The sequence below is a fragment of the Agelaius tricolor genome, unplaced genomic scaffold (genome assembly GCF_023055355.1).
Source record: "Agelaius tricolor isolate 1412-34295 unplaced genomic scaffold, bAgeTri1.0.p SCAF_24, whole genome shotgun sequence".
Taxonomy (NCBI): Eukaryota; Metazoa; Chordata; class Aves; order Passeriformes; family Icteridae; genus Agelaius; species Agelaius tricolor.
Genome location: NW_027269284.1, coordinates 12,950,231 through 12,955,639, shown reverse-complemented (window position 1 = coordinate 12,955,639; position 5,409 = coordinate 12,950,231).

Genomic DNA, 5,409 nt, shown 5'->3' with positions numbered 1-5,409 from the left:
GAGGGGCAGGTCCGGTCCGCGGGGCCGCTGCCCCCGCCCCGCCGGTCCCGTCCGCTCCGCAGGTTCTGAGCCCAGCGAGGGCTTTTCGGGGCTGGGGCGGGAAGGCGAGAGCCTGGGTGCTGTCTGTGCTCTGTGCCGCACTTTGCCGTGACCTCCCCGAGTCAAACTTCGGGAAGTTATCGGCGGTAATGCACTCAAGTGAACCCCAGGAAATAACTTGTAAAGTTCTTGGGGTCCTCGTTCAAATAATTGCAGTGACATGCTCCATCTAATGTGCGAGTAAAAGATGAATTCAAACCACCACATGTCTGTTTGCTCGAAATTAATTGTTTTGGGCGGGACAGGTGTTGAATCTGACTTTACCTAAGTCAACTTTGCAGAATAGACTTTGCAGTGGTCATACAAACATAGTTTATCAGCACACAATAGGTTATTTTATTTCTCTCCCTTGCCCATAGGCTTGGATTAGTTGTCACATGGATTTCTAAGACAAGTGTGTAAATTATGGATGTTTGAGGCTGTGTGAAATCATCTAAGGAAGTATTAAGTGTTCTCTGCCAGAGGGTTAGTTCTTTACTGTAATCTCCAAAGAGGGGAATTCTATTTCCTTAGTCAAAAAATCAAAACTGAATAAGACTCAAATTTCTAAATCTTAACAAAAGAAGTGATGCAATTCAGAATGTTAACTATAAATTGTTCATAGATTTTTAATAATTGCTTACCAAGCATCTGTCTTTAACAGAGTGAATTTGAAAAAGGGAATTTGTGACAAATCTCAGCCAGCCCTAAGCAGTTCTGAAAGAACCCTAGAAATGCCATGTTCTGACCAAGGCCTGCACTGGCAAATGGTATTGCTAAACATATTCTTCTGATTATATTTTCCCAGAAATCATGGGAACTGTGCAGAAGTGAAACCTCAGTTTTAAAGTGACATATCAAGCCTCCAGACCCGAAGTGGTCAGGCAGTTATAACAGTATCATCTCCTCATAAGAGAAACAATGGTGCTCTCTCTATTAAACTGCTTGTGGTCCCTGTGGTCCCCACTGCTGAGAGTGCACAAAGTGCAGGAAGGTCTGGAGGAGACAGTTCAGTAAGAATTAACTCACTAAGTTCTTCCCCATATTCCTTTCAATAAGCATGTGGGTTTTCCTTAACAGGCTCCATTCATTCCTCTTTATTTTCACCATCCTGTAAATGTGAATGCTAAGTATTCACAGCTGAACTGTGAACTATTTTATTATATACAAATACAATGAAAGTTCTTGAATTTAATATTTTTGCTGTGTTTTCCTGTGTTTTCTACTTGTGATTTTAGTTTCATTAACTAAGAAAATATGTGGGGAAAACCAGCTAGCTATCTTAAGCAGTTTATGCAGTAACATTGCAATATCTGCTTCCTCTGGGAATTGAAAATTCATAGCTTCAGTAAGTGTAAGAGTCACTTTAAGAGTGGAACGATGGAATAATTAATTCAAAGGCCTAAAACTTTAAAAAATGCTATTTTTCAGTAGCCTGATTTGTGTAAACTTTTCTTCTTTTCAGATATGACAACGATTCACCAAGAATGAATAAGTAAATAAGGTGAGTGCAGACTCAGAGGCTCTGGAAGGTGTCCTTGCTGCTGATTTTGTAACACCCCAAACTACATAAGGACTGTCAAAGACAAGTAAATGTCAAGCCTCCTTTCATCAAGCCTTGGCAGCCTAATCAGGGTGAATAAATAGGACAAGCAGAGTTGAGCAGGCAGCACTAAAAACCAGTACAAGCTCATAGTCCCAGTGTTTCAGAAGGTGGCAGATTCTTTCCCAGCATGAATGCAAGCATGAAATCACTCCTTGCAAACTTTCTGGCCCTTGAGTATTTCCATGAGAGATGTGATTAAGATAATAAAAGTGCCTCAGCAAAGAAGAGATGAAACAGTGTCCCCTGAGTGGGATGGGAAGGAAGAACAGAAGATAAAGTGAAATGAGGAGGGATGAAGGGGGGTGAAAAGCAGTGCAAGGGCCTGGCACTCCCTTAGCTCTGTGGAGTGAGCTGGATTTCACTTCTTCCCTGAGAAGTTTTCCCAGTGCCAATGACCTCAAGCTGAATGACTTTATTCCACTGGAATTCAGTTCTCTAAACAGGACCCTACTGAAATCCAAACTCAGGATTTCCCCCATGATTACAGTTAAGGGCTCATGGATCTCTATTTCTCTTGAACTGTTTTCCTAGTGCTTATGTTTCCATTCTAAAAGGAAAATGACAGTTTTTGAAAGCACTGTATCTCATTAACTGATAGCCAGCTTCTGGAGTCCACTGAGCTGTGTGAATTTCCAAGATATCAAATCTCAACAAATCTTTTCAAGGTGTATGCACTTTTTTGAAAGCCTTTACAATAAATCTTCAGGCAGGATGATTAGGAAGTGTTTGTAAAAGATCAGAATACAGAAATACTTCAGGAACCTAATTGCCAGCCTATGCCTTGACACCATGCATTGCAGCAGGGAACATGATAAAGATGATTCTGTATTAAGTCCAATTTATCCAACAGCATAGGAGCATTGTAAGACAAAAGCAGCAGGTTCCCACTGCTACCTGAGAGTTAGGTGGGTGATATTTTTGAGGCAACTAGGGATAAAAGACTATCCTCCAGCTATTCCTAAGGCCTGATCAATCAAGCTTTTGATTGTCCTTTTCTTTTTTTGGATATCAATGTCAAATGTTGATAGTTCAGGCACCTCAGGTATGGCTGAGGAGAGAAAGAATCCTTCATGGTGGAAATTGCTGATAAAAGGTGGTGTGCAGCAGGTGTGACTGAATCTTTCCAAAACAACCACAATACCCACAGTGCCACTAAACACTCCCAGTACTGTGGGCATCTGTAATTTCTGGATGTCACTTCTCAGCAGAACTTACAAATGAGAGAACTTGTTCTGAAAAGAGCAGAACCTGTTATAATAATTAACGAAATTATATCTTTCCTGGATTTTGTTGGAATAGCAGTAACTGTAATCTCAGTGTTTCCCAATTTCACAGTGCTGTCATAACATTTAGAGAATATTTGAGAGGAACACTGGAAATTAAGTGATAACAGGGCTGGGACAAGAAAACCAGCTAGCAGAAAGAGACAGCTGTGAAGAAACATGTGCCATCTAATCACACACATCTCCTGCAAAAAAAGCCTTTGTAACTCAGTGTCTGGGCATCCAGTTTACTCTTCTTTCTTTCACCTCCTCTGCAGATGCTGCTAAAATGTAAATTTTCTTGGTGGGCTGTGCTGTGGGCCCAGTGCATGACCTGCAGCATATAGGAATTATTTTACCTGTAAGCTGCTCTCTATTTTCCTGGTGGCAGCCCCCACTGGCAGAGAGACAATGGTGCCTTCTCTCTGTACCTGTGCTGGTGGCCATCCAAAGCACATGAAAAACACTGCATTTGTGTCCTCTGCAAAGCCACATCTGCTGCTGGGAACACAGGACATGTTATACTCCTGTTCATCAGATGAGCTGCCTGGAGCTGGTCTGAGCATCAGCATTCCCTTCCCAACCCCAAATCCTTTTTGTTCACCTGGTTGATGTTACACAGCTTTCTTCTTCAGTATTGTCATATTGATCACTTTATGTTACTCCACACAGATTTCAACTTTATTTACACTTGCTTCTCCTGTAAATTCTTTAAGATTACTTCTAATGACAAAATGCTTCATTATATGTTCAACCCTAAGTATCAGATATCAGGGGGGGGTTACTCTCATCAGAACAGGATACTGTGGCTTCCATTCACAGAAATAACAAAAAGAAGGCTTCTGCAGCCCATTACATAAGATTCTGGTTGAAATTGGTTAATTAGTGCACAAGAACTTGGGAGGAAAAAGGCTGACAGAGAGAGGAACAGAGAAGCAAACCAAGTGATTGTGTAGGACTCCTTTCTTTTGTAAACCAGGCTCAAGGGAAATTCTCTTCCCACTTGCAAGGCTGTAAACAGCAGTGACACAAAGTTCTGTGCTGTGCTAAATAAGTGACACCACCTGCTGCAGGTGCAATATAAAATCTGCCTGATGGATGAGGTAACTGGCTGTCAGACCTTTGCCAGCTAATATAACACTACAGTGTTCTATAGTACATTGAAAAGTTTTTTAACCTCTTCAGCATTTTCTCAGTTCTATGAAAGGATATTCCTCCTTTTATCTCAGTGCCTGCTGCATAAAGAACGTGCTTGAAAGTTCACAAGTCTTTCTGTGTTTCCTGTGTGGTTTGTAAACAAAGTGCAGGGCTCTGCTAGCACACACGTGCCCTGCATCAAATTCTGTAGCAAGTGTAGAGATAGACACAGCTTTCTCCAAGCAATTAAAGCTGAGGGCTTGCTGCATTTACCTTATATCTTTGGACTAATACATTGAATCCCTGTTTCCTTCAGATGGAGATTTAATTTGTACCTGACCTGTGTCTAAGTAGCTCACTGGAGCAATCAGTAATGTAGATGTAAAATTGACCATTGAGTTTAAAGACACATAACTGTATTTTCAGTGGGTTTTTTAGACACTTTTGGAAAGGCAGCTTTTCAAATCTCTAAGATTTCAGTCCTGAACTCTTCTTCTAAGTATCCCGAAAAATTGTAAAGAAATTAGTGGTGCACCAGTCCTCAAAACTAGAAATGCTTTCTGTGTTTGTGAGGGCATTGTCTCACTGCTACTGAATTTTTGTGAGGAGTTCTGACAGTGTTCACAGGGGTCTCAGGCTGAGGGAAGAGACGAGGATCTGACTCCATGTTTCAGAAGGCTTGATTTATTATTATATATATTACATTAAAACTATACTAAAAGAATAGAAGAAAGGATTTCCTCAGAAGGCTAGCTAAGAATAGAATAAGAAGGAATGGTAACAAAAGCTTCTGCCAGCTGACTGTGATTGACCATTAATTAAAAACAACCAAGATGGGCCAATCACAGATCCACCTGTTGCATTCCACAGTAGCAGATAACCATTATTTACATTTTGTTTCTGAGGCTCTCAGCTTCTCAGGAGGAAAAATCCTAAGGAAAGGATTTTTCATAAAAGATGTCTGCGACAATCAGGAGTTACTCCTGAACTAATTTGTTGGGAAAATTAATAATTTCTTAATTGCTATCTGCCTCTGAGTGAACACTTGTGGAGTTGCTCAGGACTTTTCAGTGCAAACAGAAACACTATTAGATCTTAGGCATCCTTGTATTTAAGAATTGCTGGATAGAAAATTGTATGAAACTACTTTCCCAAGTCCTCATACCTACAGTAGTCACAAATGTGACCATGCACTCTCTGACTGTTCTCAATATGGCCACTTTATTCTTGTTTTTGCTGCAAGTAAGGCCGTCATGATGAGTATTGCCCTTCCTTAGGAAGAAGGAGAGGTATGGGGCAGATCATTGCCATTACCTGCAGCTGTAC